Source organism: Diospyros lotus, chromosome 8 (assembly GCF_014633365.1).
Source record: "Diospyros lotus cultivar Yz01 chromosome 8, ASM1463336v1, whole genome shotgun sequence".
Lineage (NCBI taxonomy): Eukaryota > Viridiplantae > Streptophyta > Magnoliopsida > Ericales > Ebenaceae > Diospyros > Diospyros lotus.
This window is the reverse complement of record NC_068345.1, coordinates 30,769,129-30,779,596: the sequence shown is the minus strand read 5'-3', so window position 1 is coordinate 30,779,596 and position 10,468 is coordinate 30,769,129. Positions and strand designations below refer to the sequence as shown.

Sequence of the window (10,468 nt, the reverse complement as noted above, 5' to 3'; positions counted from 1 at the left end):
GATATCCGTATTCTGGGATGCCGTAAGAAATAGGATATCTGCGACTGCGTGATGCATCAAGGAAGGGGGTGGTGGTAACCAATCTGTATCATCGCTGGATGGGTTCCAGATTGCGCCACTCGTCCCGCGGGGTCTTGGACGGCTGAACTCGTGAACAGAGTCAACACCACTCGGTCTGATTTGTACTAGATTTTTTTTTTAATCGGCACAAGGTTAATGTATAGATAAAACAAAATATACATATACAATGGACATACCCAAACAACCCTAAGGGAAGGGAAAGGAAAAACTAAAAGCCTGAGGCCCTAACCTCCAATTGAATTAAAACAAAAGGATACAATGAAAAGATGATACTGTATACATGTGTTTTAATTCTTTTAACAATTGAATTCGCACGTGACTTCAATTCCTCAAAAATCAAGTGATTCCTGGCTTGCCAAATATGATAGACAGTACTTGCAAGACCGATTCTCTTAGCTTTGTTGTGTTAAGATGTGTCCCTAGCTTCTTTCTTGATCCACTTTTAAGGCACTGACCATTGAAGACATGGCGTTGGAAATCCCAAATTAGCCTATGATGTGTCTCCAAATAGATGTGTTAAACGAGCATTGAAAAAATAGGAGTTGGCAAGACTCGTCTTCTGATCTACTTAAAACACATTGACTATCAATTTTCAATAAGTCAAGTCTATTTGGTGTTTCAGCAAAGCATCAACAACAATGCTATTTTGGAGACTAAGGGGATGGAGGGCCAAATGGCAACTGCTCATTAGTTGCTCCAAAATGCTGTTGTTTTGGAGCCCATAAACTTGGAGAGCCAAAACGACAACCTCTCATATCATTTCTTCAATTGGCACGTTTACCTTGTTGTTTTGCCTGTTGCATTGAGAGTCGTCGATTTGAGCTTATTGTAGCCGTTGGTTTGCCTATTTAAACCTCTTATTTTCTCGGGATTCAGGCAAGACGACCAATCATTTTGTTAGGGTTTCATTCTATCTTCTCCATTTTGTTCTTTGTAAGTATTTTTCGTTTTTTCTCTGGTTCTTTAGGGGTTATGGAGTATTTTTGTTAGTGAACTCATGAGTGTACAGTGAGTGAGTAAGATATGTATATGAAGATTGTAATTGATTTTTACGATTAGTGCAGTGAGCTCTTCTCGACAGAACTCAACGTGAACATAACCATATTTAAAGAATGAACTAGGGTAAAAATCGTTACGTGTCATTTATACTTTTTTTTATTATTTTCATTTATATATATTTATATATATATATGTACTTTCCTTTATTGAATGTTCTTTTAGATATCTATTTTGAGTCTAAATGTTTAAGGTGGCCGAGTCTTGTGCACTATCCTTAGTGGCCAGCCTAGACTTGATGCACAACCACAGATTGGACGCATGCTTCGGGGGTCACATATGAACTCCAAACATATGAAGCCGAGTGCATTTTTGCCCCTTTGCGACGAAGCTGATCATACGCCATAGCCACGCTTAATTTTCCCCCTCGGTCCCAGCTGGAAGTACATAGCACGGCCCCATGACCGGATCCCTCGGAAGTAATTAAGGAAGGGGAGTCCCTGATGGCTAGCTAGAATCCTCTTGAGCAGAGGACAGTCGTCCGTCCTTTTTGACCGGCCTCTCCCAATTTGAAATACTCCTGCTGGTGAATCCCCCCAAACAGATTTATTTATTTATTATTGAACGGATCAACATTGATTTCGGGACAAGATACAACGCTCTTGTTTGCGTCCGAAGATGCGGTCCGGTTGAATGGTCCGAAGCTGCCAAAAAGGACTCTTCTGCCGCTTTTTCATTTGTCTGCTACTCCACGCCTCGCCATGGGGATTTTTTTTTATGAGTTCATCTCTTCCTCTTCTCTAGTTTTTTTTTTCCATAATTAGTATAAATAATTAATTTCGGTATCTTACTACTTACTTTTGCTTAAACACACAGATAATGGATCTCTGAATATTATCAGATCATGTATACACGCAAATGCAAATATGGTTTCTAATGAATATAAGAAGGGTAAAAAAATAAATATTTTGAACTTTTGATGTGTGACAATGAAATAAAAATAATTGATGTGGGTGGGCACATGATAATCATATATATAAAAAATAATTAAGTAAACATAATTGATATTGTGCTGTTTTGAATTTTTGATATTGATATGCACTAAAGCCAAGGTCCATTAATGATGTCCGCTAAGCCCAAAAAATCTACCCACTAATGAGAATCCATGAGACTAAAACGAAAATAGAACCTTGCGCAAAAGGTTCTTACAAGAGAGGTGAGAGTCTCTTGTAAGATATTCTGCAGGGGAGATTTAAGATTTTCGGAAGAATCCTTAAGGTCTTCCCAAAATCCTCTCCAAGGCATTTTTTATGATATAGATGTGCAAATATACCTTCGTAATTTCTCTAATAATCGTGTAACAAACTATATTTATTAAGATTGGTGCAAATCCCACCAAACCAAAAATTGTCATAAGTAATCCCAGCTGAACACTCATCTCTAAAAGTAAGAAAGGAAAGTTGTTCTCGCTCCATAAATCAACTGATAAAGAAAGAATTATTGGGGTATTATTTTTTGGGTCTCAGGTTTCATGTTCGACCTTGGCCAAAAGATAATTTAGCAGGTAATAAGCAATCCTGAAAAATAAAAAATATTTGTCGCCTTCACGTTTGCAATTATACTAGGGGTCGAAACCTGCCTGTTGGATTCCCTGATTTACCTTTTTTGCTGAAATCGTGGAGTTGAACAGTTGGGGCACTCATGATGGTGTGTTAACAAAAAAAAAAAAAGAAATAAAAGTTATTAAAAAATATCCTAGTCACTTGGGCACATCCCTGATTTATCTCCCTCGTGATAACTCTAGGGCGAATTCGACAGGAGCACGAGTGATAGCGCGTAATCTAAAAAAAAAGAAAGAAAAGTTGTTCCCTTCAACATGGCCCAAGTGATCAAGGTTTTAAATTTTTTTAAGAGTGACGAAAAATTAACTTTTGGTAGAGAGGGAAATACCTCATTTAATGGGGACTAATTATGTGTCTGTTTGAAAATATATAAACTTGCGATCGTATCCGATTTACTTAGAGACCGAACTCGAAAGAAGGCTGGTCTTTTCTTAAACTAGGTGGGCAAAACTTGAACACCCGAGTCAACAAAAAAATGAAAAAAAAAAAGAAGAAGAAGTGATGATGGTTTTTGGGACCGACCACCACGTGCCACCTCTGCGGCTGGACCTCGGGAATGGAACCTCGGACTTAGGGATGTCGGACCTCAGGTGTAGAACCTGCAAGACAATGGAGGGCCGGGGCTAGGATCCCCCGGGGTGGACTCCGACGCTCAACTGAAATTACTAGAATACCCCTACGCGCTGATAGCCTCACCTGCCACGCAGATCACCTGAGAGACCGACACGTGGCAAGTCAACACTTCGGAGCAGAGCCCGGGAAATCCGGGCCGAACCGCAAGACCCGTTCCAACTTGACCGGGATTCTCGGGGGTCGTGCCCGCTCATCTCGGGTACCTCAAAACGGGTTCGCCTATAAAAGACAAGGACTCTCGCCAGGTACATTCAAGCTTTACAGCTCTCTCATTTACTTCTGCTCGCATTTACTCTACTGATTTGAGCGTCGGAGTCCACCCCGGGGGATCCTAGCCCCGGCCCTCCATTGTCTTACAGGTTCTACACCCGAGGTCCGACATCCCTAAGTCCGAGGTTCCATTCCTGAGGTCCAGCCGCAGAGGTGGCACGTGGTGGTCGGTCCCAAAAACCATCATCAAGAAGAAAAGTTATAACCCCACGAACATAGTTCAATGATAAAGCATGTAAAATTTTACTAGGAGTATCAGGGATTAAATTTTTGTAGTGACATTTGTCCCATATAGAGATATGAACTAAATGTCACGTTTTGTATGTATATAGGCTATGATCACATTCTAATTTATTCAATGAACGAATGAATCAGAAAAAAGATCGCCCATCCCTAAAAATAGTCGATCGAAACTCAAAACTTGAGTTAAAAACAAAATTATAAACCGTAAGAAAGGGAGATCCACGTTCAAATGATGAAATCACCACAAGGAAAAGTTGTAATCATTGAGACTTAAGGCCTGTTTGTTGCAACTTAAAAGTTATAATTTTTAGTTTTTAACTTCAAAAAAGTGGTAATGTATTATTTGTTTTAACTTGTAGAATTATAACTTATAATTTTTATTAACTTTTAGAAGAGGTAGAAGTTGAGTTTTTCAAAATTGAGGTACTCCAATTTTTACATCTTTCTAAAAAATTGCAACAAACAAGTTCACAACTTATTTTAAGTTTTAAAAACTATAATATAAGAAGTTATAAGTTATAATTTCTTTAATTAAACTGTAATAAACAGGATCATAGTTAGAAGGATAAAAACTAGAACCTAATATGTCAGTCTTATCTCAATAGATCACAAATTTAAATTTTGATATTCTGGAGAGAGCTATCGTAATTTACTTTTTCTAACAAAATTAAAAAGTCAAACGCTGAAACCCTCACAAGAGAGGATCATCCCATGAAAGGAAAGCTGTAGGCTGTAAGAGAGGGAGATCCACATTCAGATGATGAAATCACCTATACCATGTATTCCAATTCTAATTCTTGAGACTAGACCCACTTCCACTGCCCCTTAATTTTTTAAGTCAAGTCTTGGTCTAAATTGATCCATCCATGTTAAGCAAATTGGTGCGACTTCAAAGCCATCATTTAATTCGTTAATTTCCAATTAATTTCTCAAAGTAAAGACTCGAAAATGCGTGAGATCGATTAAACAGACTCAATAAATTCACACGCACATTGATTACGTATATAACCAAAAAGATCATTCCACATACATTATATTATATCCATAACGAAGTCACCAACCCACGACCCCCCCACGAGACACACTGAAAATAGATGTAAAACCTATCTCTTCATTTGAGGGCAAAGAAACCACAAGCTGAAATTAGGGTTCCTACAGCTTATTTATTCCATATTACAGTAAGGCCCCGGATTGGCACATCCACCGAAAACGGAAGCCCCAGAGAGAAGGCAGTACTTTAAGAAAGCTGCCCGCATTCAGCGATGACGACGGGCTTCGAAGTCCTTCCGCCTGAAGATCCAACCTTATCGATGGCTTTCACGACGTCCATGCCCTCCACGACTTGCCCGAACACCACGTGCTTGCCGTCGAGCCACTCCGTCTTGGCGGTGCAGATGAAGAACTGCGAGCCGTTCGTCCCCGGCCCCGCGTTCGCCATAGAGAGCACGCCGTGGCCCGTGTGTTTCCGGACGAAGTTCTCGTCCTCGAACTTAGCGCCGTAGATGGACTCCCCGCCGGTGCCGTTTCCGGCGGTGAAGTCGCCGCCCTGGCACATGAATCTCGGGATGACTCGGTGGAAGGCCGAGCCCTTGTAGTGGAGCGGCTTCCCGCTCCGGCCCACGCCTTTCTCGCCGCCGTCTTCGGCGTGGTGTCAGCGAACAGCTCCATCACGATGCGGCCGGCAGGGGCTCCGCCGATGTTCATGTCAAAGAAGACCCTAGGGTTCACCATCGTCGAGAATACACCTCTTTTCCTACAGTTCTTGCAAGCAGCTACCGCCGCCGCTCGGAATCACAGCGTCTTTATAAGGTCACCGCCTCGGTAATATCTCGGTGGCTCGCATCGTTGAATCGGGACACGTGGTATGGTCAGGAAAAAGTATTGATATCCACCGTCCGCGTGTCCGTCATGCTTTCAAATATGCTGATATTTCTCTCTTCTCTTCAGTTCATTTTGTAAACAATCATCTAGATGTACAATTATTTGTATATCTTAAAAACTACGTAAATAAATATTATAATTAAAATATCACAACATGCATCTTTATACACGTCTCACGAGGAAGATTTTTATCATTAATATATCTTTATATAACTTAAATTATATACAAAAATATACCAACAAAATGTGATATTTCCAAAAAACTGCAAACGTGGCAGCCAACTACGTTGTTTTGTGACAAAATGAAAGTGACTATATTCTAATTATTTGAAAGGAGTAAAGGAAAAGTGAATATGTTGAAACTTAAATCAATATGCGAAGAACAATAGTTAAAATCCCTTGATACCTAATCCAATCCTAGGATTGTGATCGCGAATACTTAAAATATGATTTTGTATATAATTTTTAAATTAAGATTTAATTGGAGATACGGTTGATGCCCTTGATTTTGAGTATAATTTTCAAATTAAGATTTGATTGGAAATATAATTAATGCCCTTAATAAAATTTAAATATCATCTAACGTAAGGACAAATGTAATTAGGATAATTTAAAAAATATTATAACCTTGTTCGCTGGACACAGTTAAAAATCGAGTAGAATAAACATAAATATGGACATTTATGGTTAAAAAACAAAAAATCGTCAATTATAGTTAAGGTTATAGTTATTAAAAAATAATCATAATGGATCCATAATCATAATTGACAATTATAAATATATAATATAAAATTTAGTTTATAAATTATTAATTTAAATATATATTTCTTTATAAAATATCCTTAAGTTGTATGTCATTTACACTATGTTTAAAAAATAAAATTGGATACACATAATTCTATTATTATAAATTAATTGAAAATAAACAAAAACTTATAATTAAGTGGAGGACAGTGCCACCCATTAAATATTTGAGAGAGAAAAATAGAAAAAAAATAATAAAAATATAACTGCAACTAGTCTCTAAACCCAAGCAAAATTTTATTTTTTCTCTAAAAAAATGTAAAAATTAATCAAGTCATTACTTGAAATCTAATACATCTTTGAATCACAAAAAACAAATTAATGTCCAATTTATCTTCGAATTCTAAAAGTAAAATAATCTCCAGACCCACAAAAACAAGTCATTCAATAGCTCCTTCTTGGTCTTTCAAGCTTCGCGCTTCTAAGATGCTTTTAGAAGGGTTTGGAGCAATCAATTATGGGCCAAGGGTCTAGAGGATTAATGGGAGAAAGTGAGAATCGGCCCATTGCTTATGCTGCGGGCCCCCCATTTAAAGAACCCATCCCTCAAGCAGTCCGTGGGCCTCAAGCCGCTTTTTTAAATCAGTCCCAAACAGATGGGCCTTAGCAATTGAATTATTTGGGTATGTCTGGTGGGCCTCGTCCCCATGTGAGCCAACTTCCTGATAATTCATCTCCATTTAATTTAAGCGTTCCTCGGCCCAGCCCAATGTTTTAAGTCAGGAAGCCCAATGCTCAATTTTAGGCCCTCCTCCTTTTGTGGGCTCTCAGCCTTTTATTCTAGGCAGCTCGTGCTCTGCTTCTATGGGAATGGATCTAGATCTGGATTCTGGAGCAGGCCCCACCCAAATCCATCCAACGGGCCAGCTAGCTCCTGTGGGTCAACCCATGTCAATTCCTCCAGGTTCAAACCAAGCACCCTCGTGAGCTCAAATTGTCGATCAATCTGCTCCTCGTCTACTTGAAAAATTAAAATATATTCCTCAAACGACCACATCTTATAGAATTTTTCGGATTTACCTCTCGAAGCTTGTACTACAAGGGTGACCAATTAGAAAAATATATTAGTTGGATATTTCATGGAAAAAAGTCTTCCATTCCTCATGATTCAAAATTTAGTCACGCGCCTTTGAAATAAATTTGGGCTTCAGGAAATGCATTCCAACACTTTAGATTTTTTCTTTTTCCATTTTAATTCTCTTGATAACATGAATAAAGTTTTTGAAGCAGGTCCCTAGCATTGTGCGCAACGGCCACTCATTCTTCACTATTGGGAACTAGGCATCGTTTTATCTAAGAAAACACATATTTTCATCCCTCTGTGGGTCAAATTCTATGATGTGCCGTTGGAATGTTGGTCTTCCCTGGGCTTATTTGAACTAGCGAGCTCTTTAGGCAAACCGCTCCATACTGATAAGATGACGAATGACCATAAAAGGATGGGATTTGTACGCATTTGTATTGAGGGTCATGCCTCTTCTCCTTTTCCTAAATATATTGAATTATATCACAAGCTTGATAAACTCTCATGTGAACCAAAAATTTCTCACATTCCTGTGGAATATTAGTGAATTCCCTTAGTTTGTCAGCACTGTAAAGTGTTTGGTCACCAAGACAATACCTGCCCCCGTAAGGCTCAGTCTCATTCCCCTCCCTTCCAAGTTACTCCTCCTCTTTCTACTAATGTGGCCTTGGCTTTTGTCCCATTCTCACCTTCTTCCCAGGCCCCTATTGATCCTCTAAGGCTCTAACCATCTTCATTCCTCCTAAGGATTCCCATCCCTTCCCAGGATGCTCCCCATCTCTTTTTTTCCTTGTCTCCTGCCCCGATTGAGGTGGAAAAATCGTTTCTATTCTCTTATGGATGAGGACCAAGATATCCCATCCAATACTCTTCCCTTCTCTCTTGATCCACCCCTAGATAAGCCCTTATCTCCTTCCCACACTGATAATGAGCCTATTTCCAAGGGATCAACTTCTAGCTCTTATGAGGTTTTTCCATCCCTTCTTTATTCCTTTCGTGACAGGGTTAGTCTTCCCCCCTGATTTTCCTTCCTTTACCCTTTCCTTGAAAACTATTTTGTCTCATCCTCTTAAGAAAAAACATCATCATAAGCATCGGTCCAAAGAGACAAGTGTTTCAGCCCTCATTTTCCCCATGAATCTTGGTGATTGGAACATTAAGGGTCTAAACCACCCCTGGTGTTTGGAACATTAAGTGTCTAAACCACCCCTAATGTTCTTGGCATTATATGACTTTTCTATGCCCATTATTCCTCCTTGGTTGAGGTGTCAATCCACCAAACCCCTTTATTTTGTCCTTAGTTACCCTAATGGTCATAGGTCTCAACTAGAACCCAATGGTAATATGCATAACTTGCAATCAACACACAATATTCTATAATGCCATATTAACAAAATTTGCACGGCCTCCCTCCATTGAGGTCATCCCTTATCTTAGCTTGACTGTGGTGATGAAACTACTCTTCTTAAGCCTTCTTAAGACCTTTTACAACCTCTACAACTCACTTGAAAACCTAACAAAACTTGATGTTACCAAGTTATCACATGTTAGAAAAGAGAAGACCAAGAGGAAACCTATGAAGAACACAACCCTTGGGAAAATAGGAGGAGGCAAGCCACTGGGATCATTACCTTGGCCCATGCTTGGCTTGTTCTTGGCCTCCTAAGCCTTTGTTAAGCTTTCCAAACCCTTGATACACACTAGCTTGGTCAATTCTTGCTCTTTTTTCCTATCTCTTTTTCCTTTTTTTCTTCTATTCTTTTTTCTTCTTTCTCTTCTTCTAATACTTACAATGGAATAATGGTTAATTGTTTCAAGCCCTTACACGACCATATTGGATGCCAACTTGGGATGTTCGAGCATGCTTTCTCTTGTCTTAATCACATTCTTCACTTAAGCACAATTAATCCTTAGCCAAATATGACTAATCCATGCCAATTTGATCGTAACCATTGATAACAATTTGAGATAAAATCTCAACTAGTAACTCAAGGCACAATAAATGTGCTTAATGGAGAGATTAAATCCCCAACATCTATCTCATCTTTGTCTTTGTGTACACACTTAATACAATTAGCTATATAATTCTCATAGCCAAATGTGTTGGATCTATAGCAAATTGTAGTCTTCATTTTCTATCCTTGATCAAATCTCTCAATTGATATCATCTATTCATCTTCATCTTCGCAAGCTCAAATCCTCTTGGATTGATCTTTGTCATCTAGCCAAAAATACAATTTTCTTGCCATTTAATTTATTGCCTTATTTTCATAGCAACTAATGCAAGACAAATTATATTTTCATCTCTATATAAATTGTATATAAAGATTTTTCCTAACATTAATTAGTGACGAAATTCTATTTTCTTATCATATTTTTAAATATGAAAATTTTTCAATATAATTAATGCTAAACTAATTTTGATTTCTTTTACAATTCTTTAAATCCCTTAATTATCTCTTTCATTAAATGTGAAATGAAAATTTAACAATTATTTTTTAAATTAATTTAACTTCTCTATTTTTAACTTGGTCAAGAGTTTACCACGTGTCACTCTAGGATCAATTCTTTACTTCCAAATTTGCATCCTAGCCATCCAGTATTTTTCTCTATATTTTCATATATATATATATAAATATATATATATATATGTGCAATGTAATTCCTCAATTGCATACCCTAAGCTCTCATATCATATATCTTATATCCCATTATACTAATTAAATTTTGCTGCTAAGGTCAATACCTTAGTCTTAAGCTAAACTAATCCCATTTAACCTCCTGAACAATTAGCAACTTAGGTAAAATTAATTACCTTTAATTCCCCAGCAACCTTTATCCAATTTTCATTAAATTAGCCTCTTGATATTTAATTCATATCTTTGCTAAATATAATGTCTGCAACCACAATGTT

General features: G+C 38.0%; 1 pseudogene; it reads right to left on the bottom strand.

The window, feature by feature from the left end:
- Positions 1-4,850: 4,850 nt before the first annotated feature.
- Positions 4,851-5,722, bottom strand: LOC127807176 (peptidyl-prolyl cis-trans isomerase-like; annotated as a pseudogene).
- Between the last annotated feature and the right edge of the window lie 4,746 nt (positions 5,723-10,468).